Source organism: Schistocerca americana, chromosome 7 (assembly GCF_021461395.2).
Source record: "Schistocerca americana isolate TAMUIC-IGC-003095 chromosome 7, iqSchAmer2.1, whole genome shotgun sequence".
NCBI classification, from domain to species: Eukaryota; Metazoa; Arthropoda; class Insecta; order Orthoptera; family Acrididae; genus Schistocerca; species Schistocerca americana.
In genome coordinates, this window is record NC_060125.1 from 563452216 (window position 1) to 563474466 (window position 22251).

Genomic DNA, 22251 nt, shown 5'->3' on the forward strand with positions numbered 1-22251 from the left:
TGGTGGAATAGCGACGGTGAGGTATAGTACGGAATGCTTCCCCGAAGTGTAACCACGAGTGCTGTTATTTACTGTCAGCCACTGAGACGTCCTGCAGAAGCAGTCCAAGAACAACGACCAGGAAGACGGGGTGAAGTCATGCTACTCTATGATAACTCTCGCCCGAAGTTAACGTAGCGTTGGCTGACTCTTGTAAGTAGTGAAGGAGAATATATCAGTGACACCTAAAGTCTCTGTCATGTATATCTGTTTTGCTTATTAAACTTACGGGAAAGGCTACGATCTTATGCAACAGCCCAATATAAATTGCAGGAATGTAAATGAAGTGCGAATGCAAGCTGCGGTCTCACCAAATCCTGTGACACAGGATGTTGGATGCGCCCATCGTGAAACACACATGACAAGCGTCTATACAATAGCCATTCGACGAGGAACGAGTAGCAATGGTAAGCTCTTATTACGGTATATTGATAATTTTTACTTATGGACCGTCTGACAGCAACTGAATAAAACACAATTTTAGTGCCATACGCGTTTCGCCTTTATTTTCTGCAAGGCATCATCAGTGGCTTGGAATATGTACATATGTTAGCTATTTTATTTACATTTTTGTCATTGTGCCTATAGGTTATAAACAGTTCTGGTGGTTGATATTTCCTGTTAAGTAGTAATGTTTTGAGCTGTACTTACAGGTTGCCTGGACAATTTCTTACATATTACGCTCCTGTTGCATTTTTGGTGTTCTTCTTCTTCTTATGAACGCCAATTTGCGGTTTTTTCCACATTCCACAGCACTATGCACTGAACGCTTGTTTTAATGCAGTGTTTTGGTTTCTGTTGCCGACTGTCAAATGTTTTTGCCAAAGATCGAATGTTATTGCCAAACTTATGAGTGTAACTATCGGAGTATCTGTGGTCTGTTCGTGCATGCATTTGTGTGTGCGTTTGTGTATGTGTGTGTTTGCGCGCGCGCGCGCGCGTGTGTGTATGTGTATTTTGGTGTTATATATATATATATATATATATATATATATATATATATATATATATATATATATTTGTGCAAATAAAATGTACTGTTTAATTAACGCACACATGCCTATCAACCAGGAGAATAAAACAAATGCAGAAAAAGTAAATAAGTCATGGGAAGTGTTAGAGAATACAGTCTCCAAAATTCCTCAAAATTATGTAAAGATTTTAATGGGTGATTTTAATGCACAGTTAGGGAAAGAGAGAAAATTTAGAAAAACGGTCGGTGAATTCCCTGCACATAAATGGACCAATCAAAATGGAAAGAGGCTGGTAGAATTTTGCAGAAATTTCAATCTCAAAATTATGTCAAGTCATTTTAAGAAAAAACCTTCAAAACAAAAGACATGGCGATCACCTAACAAGGACATAGGTGAATTCCAAATTGACCATATTGCAATCTCGTATCCATGTCACAAAGAAATTTTAAATGTTCAAGTTCGTAAAGGCGCCAATATTGACTCAGACCATTACTTAGCCCATGTGAAACTAAAGCTAAAACCCCAAAATTTCAACAAAAGGACACCATTAATCCCCAAATTTGACACCAGTAAAATCCAACCATCATTATCAGCAGACGAATTTGACAAAACAAGTGCACAAAATTGGGAACAACTCAAACACAAGATTATCAAAACAGCTCAAGATCAAATTCCTTTACGAAAACACAAGAAACATGCTTGGTGGAATGAAAACTGTGATCATGCAATCAAAGCCAGACAAGAGACATTTAAAGCATGGAATAGCAACAAGACAGAAGACACATATGATACATTCCTGACAACTAGAAAAGACACTTCAAAACTAATTAGACAAACAAAAAGACAATATGAGAATAGTCAACTCTTAGAAATTGAAGAAGATTTTCAGAAATACAATATCAGAAATTTTTATAAAACTTTTAAAACCAAAATAAAGGGGTACCAACCCCAGAATCTCTGCTTCAAGAAGGAAAATGGACAGTGGGCTCTTAACAACCAAGAAAATTGCAAAGAACTTTCTAAATATTTTAATAATCTTCTAAATTGCCCCGAGCCCACAGAAAGATTTCCACCAAAAATTCCCCAACAATGCAATCCAGTTTCACTTGCACCAAATGAAGAGGAAATCATTAAAGAAATTCATAGGTTGAAAAACAACAAAGCATCTGGTGAAGATGGAATTGTTGCAGAACTTTTAAAGGCAGCTGGTCCAAAAACCGTTAAAGAAATTACTTCAATCATGCAAAACATTTGACAAACTGAAAAAATTCCTGATGAATGGAAAACCGCCTTGATTCACCCACTTCATAAGAAGGGAGACAAAACTGATGTTAATAATTACAGAGGAATTTCTCTTCTTCCAGTCACATACAAAATCCTCTCTCAATGTCTTCTGAACCGAGCACAACAACAACTTGAATGGAAAATTGGCGAATATCAAGCAGGTTTCAGGCCAAATAGATCTTGCCCAGAACAGATTTTAGTCCTCAAACTAATTCTCAGACATCAAAAAATTTACAATAAAAAACTAGTTTGTACCTTTGTAGATTTTAGAAAGGCTTATGACTCAGTGGATCGTGAATCTCTTTTCCAAATTGTGAAAGAACAAGGCCTGGATCCTAAAACCACGGCAATTATCAGAGACACGCTAACTGGTACAAAATCAAAAGTAAAGTTCAGAGGAGAAATTTCAGAATCCTTTGAAATAAAAACAGGCGTGAGGCAAGGTGATGGACTCTCTCCGTTGCTATTTAACTGCGTTCTAGAAAAAGTAATACAAGAGTGGCGCGAACGAAAATTGGAGTTCAAAATTGACCAACCAGTCAAATTAGGACGAACAAATATTCGAATAGACTGTTTGGCCTTTGCAGACGACTTGGTTATTCTAACGCAGGACATCCAAATTGCTCAGAAACAAATAGAAATTCTTAAAGAAACAGCAGAAAGAGTAGGTCTCCAAATCTCATTTGAAAAAACACAGTATATGACTAGCAACAAACTGGCACCCAAACTTTTGGAAACTAAGTATGGAAAAATCAAAAGAGTTTCGCAATTCAAATATTTAGGTGAAACAATCTCAGAGACTGGTCTAGAAAAAATTGGAAATGAAATTCGTTGTCAAAAGATGGAGACAGCTTTTAGACTTACAAAAGACATCTACAACAAAAAATGTCTCTCGAGGTACTCTAAATTGAGACATTACAACACGGTCATAAAACCAGAGTGCCTTTATGGGGCTGAAACGCTAATTTTAAACAGAAAAAAGGACATTCAAGAAATCCAAAAAAGAGAAAGAAAAGCAATCAGAAAAATTCTAGGTCCAAAATATACTGAAGAAGGAACATACAGGCTAAGAGCAAATAGTGAAATTCAACAATACACCAGCATATATTCGGATATGAAAAAACGCAGATTAAAATTTTATGGGCATATTAAAAGAATGGATGCTACCAGACTAACTAAACAAGTAGTGGAATTCTACGAAAATCGAAGTAAAGCTAAATTTGAGACAATAAAATGGATTGCTGCTATAAAAGAGGACATGAAAGAGGCAGATATAAAACAAGATGAAATTCAAGACAGAAAATTATTTAGGCAAAAAATTCATGACTGGGTAGTTGGTCAAGCTGAAAAACCAAAGAAAACTGGAACCACATGGTCTGATGAAAGGAAAAGAGCTCATTCCGAGAGAATGAAAACAATTTGGGCAGAGAGAAAGTCTAAAAGAAAATAACTGAATGCCCCGTGATTGTACTTCGCGTGGTCCAAACGTGAATAATAATAATATATATATTTTTTGGCTGTGTATGTGTATGTGTGTGTGTCTCCAGATGGTGTGGGGAAGAGTTTTTTTGTTTTTTTTTTTTTGTTTTATGTTATCATTTCCTTTAATTGGCGTTCATAAGAAGAAGAACAACACCAAAAATGCAACAGGAGCGTAATATGTAAGAAATTGTCCAGGCAACCTGTAAGTACAGTTCAAAACATTACTACTTAATAGGAAATACCAACCACCAGAACTGTTTATAGCCTATAGGCACAATGACAAAAATGTAAATAAAATAGCTAACACATGCACATATTCCAAGCCACTGAAGATGCCTTGCAGAAAATAAAGGCGAAACGCGTATGGAACTAAAATTGTGTTTTACTCAGTTGCTGTCAGACGGTCCATAAGTAAAAATTATCAATACACCGTAATATTACACGCAACTGAGGAAGACAGGACTATAAAAGTTGAAGATGTCAATACAGCTATGTGAAGCATTGGCTGTCAACGTGTACAACAGGTTCAAGAAAATACATCTGAGACTCCATAAGACGATACAGCATATAAAATTCAACAAAACATGCAAAAAGAACGATTTAATTCCAAGCAACATTAATGTAAAGGTTAAAAACAGTTCTACAGTGGCACAAAAGTCGAAATCATTTGCAGAACGATTTTGGTTACTACATGAAATTAAGATGTTCTATTCGAAAAAACAGCACTTAAACATGATGCTCTATGAGACTCATCTAGAATTGGCAAAAAACATAGGAAACTCCGCAGTTTTCATGGCACTAGTAGAAAAAACTGAACACAACACATACACAGCAATGAAACATTTACAAAACAAACATAAACAGAAGATAATGAAGCTAACAGTAAAAACGACGCAAAAATACATTTACATTTTAAATGTGAAACCACATGAACACCAACACACATTCCTTCCACGCTTAGTTAACCTAACAGAGACAGAACTACACGAAAATGAAAAAATGCTCTTGGAAAAAGGTTTGAAACACTGCACCAATAGCAAAGTGCACAATCAATACATAGAAAATCTCATAGTAGAAACCGAACACATGCTTACACGTGAAGAACAACAAAATAATTGTGAAATAAGCATAGGTCTGACAAGAGAACTAGTAAAAGAAGAAATAAAAGGCATAATAAAACAAACACAGCAGATACACAATAAGAACAACCAAACAGAAGCAGCTACTATGAAAAGGTTAAAACAAAAGTTAACAGACAATAACGTATTAATAACAAGAGCAGACAAGGGAAATGTAACAGTACTCATGGACAAAGAACAATACATCACGAAAACCAAGGAATACATAAACAACAACGCCATACAAAACTGAAGTCAGATCCAATTATCCGATTCCAGGCAAATGTGAAACGAACACTGAAAAACATTGAACACACACTCACAGACAAAAATTGTGTTTTATTCAGTTGCTGTCAGACGGTCCATAAGTAAAAATTATCAATATACTGTAATATTACACGCAACTGAGGAAGACAGGACTATAAAAGTTGAAGATGGTAAGCTCTATTCATAAACACCCCGTCCCGTAACTGAAATTTTGACGGCGTGCAACAAGACCGGTCGTTACCAACGCCGACTCAAAGGAAGGCCTCGGCGCTTGTTGGTGACGTCACGTCAGCTAGGCACGGCGAACGCCAGGTCTGTTGCAGGCAGAAACGCCTGGGCGTGCTTATCACTATAAATCTCTTATTTTTGGACAAAATGATTGGTATTGTTTTGGATTCTGCAGTTTTATTTAGATGAAAGATTTTCTTACTATCGTAAAGCTACGAATGAAGATCATAGTTCTGTATTACTGAATCCTGTCGAAACAAACGTAGATCAATATGAGAAGATGCTTTGCCCCATTGCAAGCTTCGGAAATTTTACATTCAAGTAACTATATTTACTTGATCCATTTTGTTATCGAAAGCTACCCCAACCCCCTTACAATGCACTCGTTTCTTTTATTTATTTATTTATTTTCGTTTGACATCGTCACTGGAAATTTGAATTAATTTACATGTGTAAATGTCCAACTGTTGCCAGTCATTAAATTACAGTCGTTTTCAACGAAAGGAATTCTAAACAGGAAACAAAATAGCTTCATACATCGAAAATACTGCTGAGCTTAAACTTTTTTAAACATGCACATTAGGAAAGATAAATATTCCCCTATTGCAACTGAAAGGAGAAACTTTATAAGATAAAAAAATTTTATTTGATGAAACAAGTATCTCTCTTTTGCCTCTTCTTCTGTCCCCACACATTCCCCCAACAATCGCAAGATATTTCGTTAACATTCAGTGCTCCTCACCCCATAGTCAACCAAGATACCTAAAGAAGAGCACCAATATGTTCACAGTTTCTTGTAAAAGCAACGCAGTACAAACGTAAATTCCTCAGATTTACAAATAGGGCAAAGAAGCACGAATTCTGTTGCTTCTGGACCATGAAGTTGTTTTTGTATGTCAATCCTTAAAATAGGTGGAAATTTAAGTTCAGGAGTACACTATTTGTTAAGAAGTGTAATGAATTGTACAATTAATTGATTGCAGAAATCTCTCAGAACAATGTGTGTTGGTCAACTATCGCTAATAGTTTCACATTTTCCTGTGTCAGAGAGGGAGACACCACCATTATGAGTATGCCTGCAACAGGTCTGGCGTTCGCCGTGCCTAGCTGACGTGACGTCACCAACAAGAGCCGAGGCCTTCCTTTGAGTCGGTGTTGCCGTTACACGATAAAAGCTTCGCATGCGAACTGTGATATACCACGCGGTGCTTCTCAGAGACCCACTCCGTCGGCTGACGAATTTGCCAACGACTGAGATTGTGTGACGAAACAAGTGACTCGCGTACGGCGCCGTATCGCGTAATAAAAGGCAAATCCCGCGCAAGAGTATCCATGTTTCAGTCTCCCCTGCAGTACATAGAAACCAGCGGTAAGTGTTTCTCGGCGATTAAAGGCTGTAAAAGCAGCTGTAGGAAATCCTAGAAAGTATTAGTTGTGTCTCCCTTGGATGGAAGGGTAATGAATATCCGGAGACACGCCAGCACGCGTAGTCGCGGCGGGAGCCTGGGAAGTCCCACGCAGCCGTATCGGCAGCCGCCGCCCCTCAGCCTGACTTATTGCTTTGTTTACGGCGGTAATCGGCGCCCGCGGGTAACATCAATTTGCATTCTAAACGCGGTGGCCGAGTCGCCGTGATGAAGACGGTCGCGCCGGGACAAGCGTGGCCGCGGTTGACGGCGCCATATTTTTTAAGCGCCGATCAGCGCGCATGCTAATCGCGAGATTACGGCGCGATGGCGGGCGGATGTAGGCCGCCCGCCGCCACCAGTTTCTGCACGACAGGGCGATTAGTTTCCCATCTCTCGTATAACATTGTGTTTCTGGGCTCTCGCCTTCAGCAAATGTGTCGTACGTACCACTTCAATCCGAATTTTTCCTCGCGTCCATACAGCTTTGTTTCGCAACGATATCCTTCTTTGGCATTCCGTGTTTCGAGTCCTTGAATCCGGTCGTCGTCGCTGAATCGAGTTTCCAGTAACCAAAGAAGCTATTTGGAAATTCTACACTACTGGCCATTAAAATTGCTACACCACGAAGATGACGTGCTACAGACGCGAAATTTAAGCGTCAGGAAGAAGATACTGTGATATGCAAATGATTAGCTTTTCAGAGCATTCACACAAGGTTGGCGCCGGTGGTGACACCTACAACGTGCTGACATGAGGAAATTTTCCAACCGATTTATCATACACAAACAGCAGTTGACCGGCGCTGCCTGATGAAACGTTGTTTTGATGCTTCGTATAAGGAGGAGAAATGCGTACCATCACGTTTCCGACTTTGATAGAGGTCGGATTGTAGCCTATCACGATTGCGGTTTATCGTATCGCGACATTGCTGCTCGCGTCGGTCAATATCCAATGACAGCTCGGAGACCATGGCTGCGGTTACCATTGACGCTGCATCAGAGACAGGAGCGCCTGCGATGATATACTCAACGACGACACTGGGTGCATGAAAGGCAAAACGTCATTTTTCGGATGAATCCAGGTTCTGTTTACAGCATTATGATGGTCGCATCCGTGTTGGGCGACATCGCGGTGAACGCACACAGGAAGCGTGTATTCGTCATCGCCATACTGGTTTATCTCCCGGCGTGATAGTATGGGGTGCCATTGGTTACATATCTCTGTCACCTCTTGTTCCCATCGACGGCACTTTGAACAGTTGACGTTGCATTTCAGTTGTGTTACGACCCGTGGCTCTACCCTTCATTCGGTCCCTGCGAAACCATACATCTCAACAGGATAATGCACGACCGCACGTTGCAGGTCCTGTACGGGCCTTTCTGGATACAGAAAATGTTCGACTGCTGCCGTGGCCAGCACATTCTTCAGATCTCTCACCAATTGAAAACGTTTGGTCAATGGTGGTCGAGCAACTGGCTCGTCACAAGACGCCAGTCACTACTCTTGATGAACTGTGGTATTGTGTTGAAGCTGCATGGGCAGCTGTACGTGTACACGCCATCCAAGTCCTGTTTGAGTCAATGCCCAGGCGTATAAAGGCCGTTATTACGGCCAGAGGTGGTTGTTCTGAGTACTGATTTCTCAGGATCTGTGCACCCAAACTGCGTGAAAATGTAATCACATGTCGGTTCCAGTATAATATATTTGTCCAATGAATACCCGTTGATCATCTGCATTTCTTCTTGGTGTAGCAATTTTAATGGCCAGTAGTGTATGATATCATGGTTACCCGTTTCAATGCGTGTCTGAAGTTCCTGTCTTGTCTTGTGGAGGTAGCGAAGTGTTACTTCCATAGTAGCTTCTGTCTGTGTCAGTATCTAGAGTAGTGCATTAATGTAGTTCATATTTTTTTCTTTTTTTCTAAAAAACTTTACTCCGAAAGTTATGCAACGTATGACACCAACACCTTTACCATCTTTCTTAGCTCCACATCTCAATCATTACGGTAAGATGATGGATCTGTTCTTTCTGGCTATCAAGTGAGAAGTTGCAATACTGACAATGGAAACCAAATATCGTCGCTGTTGTTATGACTTTAGCTGACTGTGTGTGTAGTTTTCCATTATATAACGGTTGTATAGTGTACAGGGTCTGGGAGTGAGAAATGACTCAGTTGAGTAGCTCTAGCCTTTATATTATTAAACTAGCGTTGCCCGGATATATGTTTATTCCAATTGTATTAGTCCACGTTCTTCTTCCCCCTCTCTCTGTCTCTCCTCCCCTTTGTCTTTCCACCTCCTCCACCTCCCACTCGCTGTTCATCTCCTCCTGCCCTGTGTCTGTTCATCTGCTTCTCTGTCCTCTGTCCGTCAATCTTCTCTTCCCCACTCTGTCCATGTCCCACTCACCCTCTAAGTCTACCTCCATCTCTCCCCCCTCCATCTTCCCCCCACCACTCTCAAAGTCCATCTCCTCCTCCCACTCTCTCTGTGGTTCACCTCTTCCCCCCTCTTTCTACCCATCTCCTCCCCTCCTCACTCTGTCGATCTCCTCGCTCCCTCTCTCTGTACATCTTCTCCTGACGCTCTCACTGTCCTTCTCCTTCTTCCCTTTCTCTCTCTGAACGTCTGCTCCTCCCCTTCTCTCCATCAATCTCGACCTCATCCATTTCTCTGTCAATTCCCCCTCCCCCTCTCTCACTAACCAGCTCTATCTCTACCGCTATCTGTGTCTATCTCCTACTTCCGCCTTTCTGTCTTTCTCCTCCTGCCCCCTGTAATATTTCTGGCTTATTCATCCATAAAATTAGGCTCCAGGAAGCTATTCCCAGGGCAGTGGAGATGCAAGAAGCATAGAGATGACGCAATATGGGATGAGGTACCGGTGACAGATGTTAGATTCGGTACCATTCCCGTGAGAAAGACCGCCTGCATGATGCTGGTGCTCTGTGATTAGCTGCTGTGTTCGGCGGTAGGGCGCCAAAACGTTAAACTTTTGTTGCTATTATTAATTAAACCTGTCATCCAAATTACTTAATTTTTTTAAATAAACATCTGTCAACAGCCAGCTATCAATCAGTCATTTCAAAATTATTAAAATCAAAGTATTACAAAAACAAAAGACTGACGATATTACTGCCGATGCACTCCGGTGGCGTTCGGGTGACGCCTTGCTGGCTTGGCGCGCGAAGTGTCTCGGGCAGTCCGGCTCTCCGGTTCTGACCGTTCCAGTAGACAGGCATGTTGTCTGTTATAGCAGTATTTGTTTCATGCAATTTTATTTACTACAGTTCCGACCGTCGCTAGGTACAGACATGTTGTCTGGGATAGTAGTGTTTGATTCACGTAATTTTATTCTCCAGTTCTGACGGTTCCAGTAGACAGACATGTTGTCTGTGGCAGGATGTATTTCATGTTATTTTAGCCAGATATAGTGACTGTGGAAAGATATGTTCAATACGTTGTGATCAAGAATGGTTTCTCTTATCTATATCAATAAAAACGAGAGTGGCGTTCCAAATGAGTTATAGTTTATTCGTAGCAGCAGTTCCTTGCGAAGTTAATTTCAGCCTCAAGAAAAAGAATCCACGACCCGGGTGCTGTTTTCTGAGCTGGGGACATCATCATCATGAAGACATCAGGTTAGCGAAATTTACAAGAACTTATGTATTCCACACAGGGCAGTGGAAACAACTAGGCACCTCACGTGTACTGCATTCACAGTACAAATGTGCTAAGTGACACGTCATCTGCAGTAATGCAGAGGAGGTAAGGAAGGATGAAAGTATTAACACTATCTCACTTTTATTCCCTTTTTCTTGCCGTACCCCTTCATCCTCCACGTTATCAACCCCACCCGAATACGAGGTTAGCGGTTGTAGCCCCCACTTCCAGATACTAAGTAAAATCTGTACTAAGTGTGGCTAAAATCAAACCAGGGGCGTGATAGCCGCTGTATACCCAAGATTTTGCTCGCATGTCCTCATGTCGCATATATTTAAGATGTTTCACTCATATTTGTACATATATTTCGGCTGTATCTGTAGCGATTTCGTCGTGCAGTTTCGTTTTCTCATAGCTCAATGTTTATGAACTGGTATCTCACGAACTATGTGTCATATAATGACATGGTTTTGCAGGTACATCCAGTGGTAGATGTGGACAAAGTCTGCCGTAAAGTGATGGCAATAGAGTTAGTAGCAAAATTAAAACGCCACGCATGATGCAGAAGCTTTTCAAGCATCTTTGTTTTTATGACGACATTTCTGCTGGTCTATGAGTCGTTTAATGACATAGTTTTGCAGGTACTTTCAGTGGTACATGTGAATACTGTCTACAAAATGTGTTGCTAATAGAACTATTAGTGAAGGCGTAGCAAGCTTAAATCTCGTGCCTGATGAGGCAGTTTTACTGCATGAACAGCGAAAATAAACGATAAACTTTTTTCCCTTTCGTTATTTTATGAGGGGTGGGAATAAGAAAATGTCTCGTAGATGTTGGAAATTATCTGTAATGTTTGTTGGAGGTCACTATGTGCTCTCATTCCCAAACACATGATGGGTACAGAATGCCTATTTGCAAGTCGTGAGCTACTCTTCTTTTTCTCCCCCTACCTCTACCCCCCTACCTCCTACCCTTACAGCTGTTATTTCCAGATATGTGTGATTTAATTCGATCCTTTTGTTTAGGAGGGAATACTGAGTATGCATACATAAATATGGTTCAAATGGCTCTGAGCACTATGCGACTTAACTTCTGAGGTCATCAGTCGCCTAGAACTTAGAACTAATTAAACCTAACTAACCTAAGGACATCACACACATCCATGCCCGAGGCAGGATTCGAACCTGCGACCGTTGCGGTCGCTCGGTTCCAGACTGTAGCGCCTAGAACCGCACGGCCACTCCGGCCGGCATACGTAAATAGATACACATTTACAATATGTATGGGTAACTTCTTTCCAAAATAGTGTTCTACACTAGAGATATAACGAATGAGGTAGTCTTGTTCTAAACAAACTTGCGGTGTCGACGGCACGTCCATTGATTGTATTCGGCGCACCACCCAAGAGGCAGCACATTTAAACCTTCCGCCAGCGCGTCGCTGGCGAGTTCGCTCTTCCATCACTCGCTTTCTCCGATGGGGGGGCCGCCACGCATACACGCGACAAGAGGGAGCTACATTGGCATGTCTTCACTGCCTGCAAATCTGGTTGCCTGCCACATCTTTTTAAGCAGCCGCACTCAGAGCTTCGCCCAAAATTCAGTGAATCTACATACACGTATCAACCTTAGTACGAAACATTGCAGTGAGAAAATATATCACATAGTATGAGTCTCCTAAACATTACAGTTGTTGGTTGGCTGCTTGGTTGGTTGATTCAGGGGTGGGTACCAAACAGCGAGGTCATCGGTACCATCGGATTAGGGAAGGATGGACAAGGAAGTTGACCGTGCCCTTTCAGAAGAACCATACCAGCATTTGCTCGAAACGATTTATGGAAATCACGGATGGCTGGACGCGGGTATGAATCGTCGTAGTCTCGAATGCGAGTCCGGTGTCCTAACCAGTGCTCCATCGCACTCGTACTGTTGTTCGGAAACTGCTTGTATCTATCAAGAACAATTCCCTCTGTTGTATACAAGGTGATTCAGCTGCCCATACCCTTTGGTTTTTATGCAACCCAGAGTGCCTTCAACATCACATGCAAGATTTTTGTAGCCTCTCGCTCTCTATGCACGAACTATTAGATCTAGGGAAATGAAAAGGACCTTTCTGTAGAAAACTTAATGTAGTTGAATTTTGTAGGCTAATGGGATACGTTTTCGCAAGAGGCCATAGTTTTCTAATTATTCAAGAGAAACGTACAAACGTTACCTCTAAACGAGTTTTTCTTGAATACCTCGAAAACCGTTGTCTAGACCGAAAACGTATACCAGCACAAAATTGAACTACATTAAATTTCCTAAAAGATGTTCCTTTTCATTTTTTCTGTACTACTAAGTGTTTGTGCACAGACAGGAAAATCTCGCCCGTGATCTTGAAAGCGTTGTGGGTTGCATAAAATCTATCTGTAGCAGCAGCTGAATCACTTTGTGTAACTTAGCACCACAGAAGAATGTATGTGTATCTCAGTTCTTAAATATACATATTCTGAAGAAGCTTGTTACGGGGTTATCTTTTCATAGATGTCTGATTTTCTTTCTTGGCTGCCTCAGTTATCTACACATCAAGACGTGACTTGTACTCGGGAGGATGGAGGCTCCAGTCTTCATCCTGATTTAGATATCCTGTGGTTTTCCTAAGTGACTTCAGGCAAATGCCAGGATGGTTTCTACTTTAAGCCCGTGGCTGACTATCTATCCCATCCTTATCAAACTAGAGCTGTAAGTACATAATGTCCTGTAACATGAGTAACGATATTTTTGTTGTGTCCAACATCCTACTAATAGTAATCTAGGAATGAATAAAACTACTACTACTACTACTACTACTATTACTACTACTAGTACTTTCTCCCAAAGAGATACACTTTCTTTACAAAAGATCATCTAGATAAGTCTTCCACCCACCAACAATTCCAGAGTTATTAAAAAGAAAACATTCATACAGCACCATTAGCGAATACCTCTACTCCACCATTTTAATTCCTCCTTCGACTTTCGTTGTCTCTCCTCACAAGGTGTAGACAACTTAATTTAAAAAAAGAAGAAAGAAGACTAAACAGCATATGACCACTACAGAACTAACAAAAGACGACCGAAGGACGTGCTGTGACATTTGGCAACACTAGAAAGTAAATACACGCTTCAAAAACACATTAAAGAGAACGTGACATTAATTTAGTGACAAAATGCACGCGAATGTCCATAACAGCGCATCCTGAATTGTACAGGGTAATTAAATACGGTTAAACTGTGCCACAGAGGTTAAGGGAGTAGCATACAAACCGTAAGCGAAGGCAATAATCGTTAATACATCGAATAAATTATTCTTCAAAAAGTTATTTTTGATCTAACAGAGGAAGGCTACCACCAGTGTATTCCTGGGTAACCTACTTTACCAATACCTCATATCCGGCAAAAAATGCAACACCGTCAAGGACAAGTTAATTTTATTGAGAAGTGAGGTGACAGATGGTTCATTGTCTTAGGAGTACAGTATGTGATTACAAATTCAGACCAAATGAATTGCACAAGTGCCAGTAAAAGGTGCCCGCACATTTGCGTCAACATGCAATGTATTCTCCCCTGACCGCAACGCAGACTTGTATTCTTACATGCAAAGGATCGTAAAGATGCCGATTGGCATTCTGCGATAGAATGTCCGAAGCATCGTGCACCCTTTTATTGCTATTCGCTATTCGGCAGTGGCTCTTTCAGGCCTTGGAGAACGAGTGACTTCCCACTTAATCGTGTCACGTACATACTCAATTGGCGAGAGATTTCATGGTCTTGATGGACATGGCAGTTGTTGTACACCACGAAGATCACATTGCGTCGCAGCAGCCGTATGTGCACGCGCATTGTCCTGCTGGAAAAGCGCATTTCCTTCCTGTCGAAAAAATGACAGTGGCACGTGGATAACAGCCTGTGCAATCTAGCGGGCACTGGTTGCTTTACCTTACAGAAGGACCAAATATGACCACAAGTTGTAGTCATGCTCCCCACCACAACCACCACCAATACCACCACCATGAAACCTATGGTGCGACTTGGGTGTCGTCGGCGAAGGCACTCTGGAATAGACAGCTCACGAGATCTGCGTCATACACGTGTAAACCCATCTCTCATCTACAGACGAAAACTACTCTCAACACCGAAGGTAACGAGACGCCATTACACTCAATAGGCAAGTTCCTCACGACACAAGAGTAGCCATGCTTGGCTGTGCCGTGCTGTGAGAGTCTGGCCAGAGGCAAATGCTATCTTAATCCTGCAGCAAGTAGACGGTTCCCAATCGTTTCTGATAACACAGCAGGTGCAACATGTGCCCGGATTTCGTCTCTGGATGATGTCCGGTCGGCTACCGCTGCTCGCTCAGTGCTGTGCGTCTGTAAGACGTGGACGTCCAGAAGCTGGTCTACAGGTGTGGGAATGTCCCACAGACCACAGTGGAAAGCACCCAAACGTCGGCGATACATTGTGCCAAAGTCTGTGGCAATTCGTCGAACATCTCCTTTCATCGACTTCCCGCAGGCCTACAGTGCGCCCCCGTTCAGTTGGTCAAGCTATTCAACAGGAGTACGTCGGTGGCGTATAGTTTTGCACTAACACTAATGTTGAAAACGATGTTCACCTCTAAACTCAGCACAATTACTCGCAGCGAAGTCAAGGCAGAAGGTGCACAGATATGCTTCCTGAGCGCCGATGATTGCGACAAAAAAGTCACTAACACTACAACCCCTCAGTATGTACGTATTATCAGGTGTAGAAGCACGAAACCGGAATTTGGTTGCAATAATTACACGTTAGTTGTTTGAAACTGATAAATGGTAATTACTCAAAATAATCTCCATTGCTGTTTATACATCTCTACCACTTCTCCGGCAGGCTATGAATACCACGCCTAAAAAGAAAGTTCTTCTTTTGAAGCGAACCAGCCAGTGAGCCATTTTCGTTTATTTTCATACGAACTGAAGCGTTGTTCAGTGGGACCGTGTCTCAGTGATGCAGAAAGATGATAATCGGGCGGAGCAGAGTCTTGGAGAATAAGCCACATGCTCTGGTATTTCCCAAGTGAACGCCTCGGTCGTTTACCTGACCTTTTTTTCTGTGTGTGATAGGGGGATGAAGCAATATGACTCTGTGTTGCCGTTTTCCTTGTTCCGATCGTTTTTCACGTAATACTCGATTTAAATCGACCATTTAGTGTTGGTAGCGATCAGTGTTAACGGTTTCACCAGGTTTTACCAGCTCATAATAGATGACACCCTTCTGATCCCAGCAAACACAGAACATTGTCTTCTTTCCAAAGCGATTTGGCCTTGCAGTTGATTTCGATGGTTTGCCTAGATTCACGCATGTTTTACGACGCTTAGGATTCTCAAAATATATCCATTTTCCGTCACCTGTCACTATTCGATAGAGAAACGACTTTCTTTTGTATCTGGCGAGCGCCATTTAACAAGTGGTCTTTCCATTTGCTTGCTGTCTTTCATTCAGTTCATGCGGAACCCATTTTCCTACTTTCCGTGCCTTCCCCATGACTTTAAACCGAAGAGAAACTACTTTCTGGGTCACATTCAATTGTTCCGCCAGTTCCTGTTGAGTCTGAGTGGCGTTTTCATCCAGTAAGGCCTGCAATTCGTTGTCTTCAAACTTTTTCGGTGGTTTCCCGCGCTTGTCGTTTCTCACGTCAAAATCACCACTTCTGAAGTTTTTGAACCACTCGAAACATTGTGTTTTCCCAAGACCACGTTAACCGAAAACTTCGACAGACATTCGATGCGATTCTGCAGCAGTTTCCTACAAATGAAAACAGAAAACCAATGGTGTCCGCAAATCGTAGTTCGTAGGCACACAACTCGACATATTTACGGGTTGGTGACAGATATCGATGTATGGAATTTGGGTTACTGTGTGTTGACATGCGTCGTCGACCGTTACAGGAAGCAAATAGCGCTCCAAACGCAGTCTCACGGGCGCTACACTGACCGCTAGCACCATCTATAGCGAAATTCTGGTTTCATACTTCTATACCTGATATGCCCTGGTGCCACTGAACACAGACCTTGAGCGTGTATTTTTTCCGGCAATGGATATGAGAGGGCGTAGTAGATGTCTTGGTAAATGGAAAACGCCACGTTATAACAATGTACTTAAGACCGACACATGTATTCTAACTATGTTATTCATTATCTTGATGTTGATCATATGATGCTACACTGTCCTTCTCCAATCTGTCGCTGACTCATCCAGCAAAACACAGAAGCAATTAAGGAATTTTATATGGATCTAGACCAGAGTGGAAATCTGAACGTTTTGCACGCATAAAGCGTTAACATAAAAGGAAAAGGGAAGAAATAATTGCAGAACAAACTGGACGCTGAACCACGAGTCGCTGTATTTATAGCCAGACATTCTGCCTCGACACTCAACGAGGTGAGTTCAGTCCCTAATGCGCCGCATTTTATCATTCACGAGGCCTACGATTCATCGCCTTTCTGGCCGCACTGATTCATGTCCGCCATAGTTGACGCAAAATGATTAAACCTAATGACGGGGTAATTCTTGTGAGAAAGACAGTACCTCTCAATTTTCCCTCCCTTGACCATTTGATGCTGTCTCATTTTAACCGACAGTCACGCCGGCACGGAAACACAGTGTCACACAGAAATCTTCCTTGTACAAAATAAACGCACTTTACCATTCTGCAGAGCAATCAGGTTCTTAATTGCTGTGTTGCACCGTATTATCAAAGGGAATGTTCCACTAGCCTAAATCGTGCTCCCATTCAGTAATTCCAAGAGGCATAATGTTGCGCGCACATGAAGGTAATTACCGCAGCTCTAAAGGAGCTGACCGGCAGCGGAATGCACGTAGCTTACACAATGAAATTCTGTTGGTGGCCGTCTTCGCGGAGGCACGTGTAATTACAGAGCAACTCGGGTGCACGTCGGGCTATATCCTACGATTACGTTCCGCTTCTTGTTCGCTGAGAATATAGTGCAAGAACGAGGACGCCGGAATGTGACCTGCGTGTCTCTATGAAGCTAGATTAGTGCTGTAGTTCGGGATTCCTGCAATCTGTTGAAGCTGAGAAAGCTTGTTTTCACTGACTCTCTTCTTATCCCGTAATTCGTTGATGTCGATATGTTACTAGACTCTACATGGATGAAATGATTCCTCTGATATCTCTGCCACCGTCACATATCTGTGAACCATACAGCACTGTGTACAGTGCGTAAAAATAATTTGACCGAAAGTGTAGGGCAGAAAAATACAATCAGATGAAGGAACTTGAATATAAGAATTAGGGGTTGCAGTTGAATATTTATGGCGCTAACGGTGGTCAGGTTGAACATTTGTTACGACATACTGCATGGGGGCTTAATTAAAAAGAAAAGGACTAATATTAATGAATAAATGCAATAATTTTAGTAGCTGTGTGACCGGCTACGAAGTCTCGTAACCGGTTGGCCCTGACTAGTATTAGCACGCAATGTGACTGCACAAAATAAAAATAAAAAAATGAGAAGGAATTTCCATTAACACAATTAATTAATTAAGTCCCATGCAACTATAAAAGCTACGAAACAACAAAGCACAAGCGTAACTGTTCTGTGTGTGGTAGTGTGACTCAACGTACATGTATCTGGCTCGGTCCTTTCTCAATACGACAAAATATTTTAAACACCATTTACAATGAACTAATTGAAAAACCAGAAATACTATAATTGCACATAGAAACCAGAATTACAAGTCTAATAAATGAACACGAGCCAGATGCTCTGTTGACTGTACCTGTGAGCAAGAGGGATTGTCATTAAAGAAAACTGTAATATCTTTTTACCTCATTATATATTGACGAAAATATTCCATTACACCAGCATCATAAATCAAAAGCCCATCTCCTTTCTCAAATATATTCTGACAATTGCAACTTCTTCCATCTATACATTACACCAACCGAACAGCGTCTACTCTCTCGCCCACCCGAACAACAACTGCCCTCTACATCCTCTGAACTACTACTGCCTAGTAGAGGCAGCGGAATAATAATCATTGGCACAGTCTCTGACGCTGTGACTCAGTGTAGCCACCTTTCAATACCTGTACTTACGGTAATTAAGTAGTAGCAAGTCTGTGTACAAGCGCATACTGATTTTTAATTTACTCTAACCATTTTAGTACTTATTGAAATATGTGGATATGATTGTTTTCGTTTTCTTAAGAATTGCTGTACGCTATGTCAGCCAGGTACGGTACACGCGTATGTGAAGCTTTACGGGTTTTTTCCTCATCGTGGCGACTGGGTAGTCCAGACATTTGATTTACCTATACATTTTCTGTGAATTGCAATTTATTTTGAATAAAGACGTGTAACACCTATTTTTGACCTATTTTGTATCTGTATCGATATTTCTATGTCAACTTGTAGTATCGCTTATATATAATGTTGTATCTGTCGTGGAAATTCTTTGACTTCGTATACATATTTCAGTTACGTGAACTTTTGAACGATGTTGTTTAAATATGCTTGTGAATTTAAATAACTACTTGCATAATTGTTCTGTAATGTACTATAAACGACTTCGTCCATAATTAGGAAACGTAGAGTTAAACGTAAAAGGTGTGGGAAAGCGCCGCAGCTACGAAAGGAGCTTGGCGGAGTGGAAAAGGTGTGGTTCGCGCAATCATTTCGTGAGATGTGTGTGCGAGAAGTTATATGTCATTCGACTCTACCCGGAAAGAACTTCATGATGTGCAACACCTCTTCTGTAATGTCTGCTACAGGAGTTGGTTGAGCGTTTCTGTAACGCTGTGGTGCCTATTAAACGAATCCCTCGCGAAACGCGCAGATCTTCGTTGGATCTCCTCTCTCTCTCTCTCTCTCTCTCTCTCTCTCTCTCTCTCTCTCTCTCTACTAACATTCCTATCTGGTAAGAATCTCAGATTGACGAACAATATTCAAGAATCGGGCGATCAAGAGCCTTGTAGTCACTTCTTTTCCTACTATTCCTTTTACGTTGTCATTCAACTTAAGGTCGTCCTGGATAAGTATTTGACGATATATACTTTTTCTAGCAATTTGTAGTCAGTCGTGTAGCTGCACGGTAGTAGAATGTTTACCTATGATTGCACAGTAATTTACGTTAATTTACGTTTAGGGTCAACTGCCAGTCTGCACCATTTATCAGTCCTCTACAGTTCATTTCACAAATCGATAATGCCTTTGGCATTGCTGCTTTCTCATAGACAAACGGCGTCATTTGTGGACAGTCGTAAAGAACGTCCGACGATTTCTAGTAGATCATGTGCAATGATAAGCCAAAACATTATGACACATCCCCCCCTCAACGTTGGATGCCGCCTGGTGGCTTTTTGGGCATGTGACGCGGTAACGAAAGTATGTAAGCAGAGCAGATACGGACGGGGGATCATCCTGACGACGATACGTACTACAAATGGGGAAATTAATTGAGATGAACGACTTTGATAAAGGGCAGATCATTGTTACGCAGAGACCGTGAACAAATATCTCGAAAAAGGTGAAGCTGGTGGTATGTTCACGTGTTACTGTCGTGAGCATCTACTGTATCCGTGAAAAGAGGTAAAAGGACAGCGAAACATCCACTAAGCGCTAAATAGTTTGACGTCCACGAGCGTGAGGTTCGGAGGCTTATCTTCTCTGTACATTTACATCTGCACAGATACTGCGCAAGCCACCGTACGTTGTATGGCGGAGCGTACCCTTTGTCATTACGTGGCATTTCCTTTCCTGTTCCACTCGCAAGTAGAGCAATGGAAAAACGACTGTCTGTATGCCTCCGTAGGCGCCCTGGTTCTTATCTTCATTGTCCATATGCGCAATGTGTGATGGCGCTAGTAGAATCGTTCGGCTGCTTCTGTAAAGTAGGATAGATGGTGATCTGTGGCAACTCTGCCGAAAGAACACAATGCTGGTACACTCACAAGTGTTTCGTGGCACACCGTTCATCGTCCATTGTTGAACAACGACCTCCGCATCGGACCACCCCTACGTATACACATGTTGACCCAATGACATCGTCAGTTACGATTACAGTGGGCACGGGACCATAAAATTTCGAAACGTCAATCAATGAAAACGTATAGGTTCTTTGGGCGAAAAACATTTTTGCTATACTCTGTGGATGGTTCGCCTCAACAAATGGCGTCCTCAACGGCGGCTCGAAAGCTGCAGCTCGCCAAGGACGCAGGCTGGTGGGAGCAGTGTTATGGTATGGGAGACTTTCTCCTGCGCTTGCATGGGACCTGTGGTAGTAATCGAAGACACGCTGAAAGCTGCGAACCACCTGCACCGCTTCATGCCTGATATCTTCCCCGCCGGCGATGTCATCTTTCAGCAGTATAAATGTCCGTGTCTCGGTACCAGAAGCGCGCTACAGTGGTTTGAGGAGCATTATAGTGAACTCACGTTGATGTCTTGGCGATCAAATCCGCCTAATGTAAATCCTAAGGAACACATCAAGTTCGCTGTCAGGCGCTATCAACGCGTATGCAAATAGGCGACCCGTTGTTTATGCGAATTACGTGACCTGTATTCAGATATCTATAGCCACACACTTGCACAAACCCATCAATAAACTGTCGGATCCATGATACGTAGAATCAGTGATGCATTTCGTTCCAAAGGCAGACAAACAGACTATTAAGCTGGTTGTCATAAAGTTTTGGCTCATCAGTGTATACACACTTAAACAGTAACGGTGCTATAACACTCCCATAGGCTACTCCGGACGTTATCTGTACGTCGATCGATTTTGTTCCACTAAGAGCGACTTGTTGAGTTCTGTCAGCAAGGAAGTCTTGACTCCAGTCGCATATTTGTCCGATGCTAGGAAGGCTCGTACTTTTTTCCCTAATCAGAGGTGTGAGACGGCGTCAAATACCTTGATGAAGTCAAGGGACACGACATCAGCCTGAGCGACGTGGTCTAAAGCGCTATGCATCTCATGGACGAAAACAGCGACCTGAGTTTTGCAAGACCTGTGTTTGCGAATTCCACGTTGATTTTTATGGGGGAGATTTTCGTTCCCCTAAAACCTTATAATTCTTGAGCATAATACACGTTCCATAATTCAACAACAGATTGGCGTCAGCGGTATAAGGCTATAATTACGTTCATCTATCCTACGACCCTTCTTGAGAATGTGAATGACCTGCCCTTTTTTCTGCTCGCTAGGTACCCTTCTTAGTTCCACCGAACTACGACAAACTGCTGATACAAGAAAGAGGAGCGAGTTCTTTCCCATAATTTTTGTAGACTCTCAGCAGTACGTAATCTGTTCCTTATGTCTTTCTGCAACTAAGTGGTTGTAGTTGATTTTCGAATCCGCGATCAGTTATGTTAATATATGTTAAAAAATGACGAAATTCCTCCAGCTGTATTAATGTGTTGGTTTTATTGGAAACTAGTTTCGATGTTCTTACAACATCATCTTCAGTCCCATACTTGTTGACAGCAACCATATATGTGTAACACTAGTAGTTAGTAGTGAGATAGGCCTGTTCCATGCGGAAGGCAGGTAGTAACTACAAGTCAGTAGTGGGATAGGAGTGTTCCATGCGGAAGGCAGGTAGTAATTACCTGTAGTTACTACCTGCCTTCCGCATGGAACACGCCTATCTCACTACTGACTACTAGTGTTAGACATATATGGTTGCTGTCAACAAGTATGGGACTGAAGATAATGATGTAACAACATCGAAACTAGTTGCCACAAAACCAACACCTTAATAAAGCT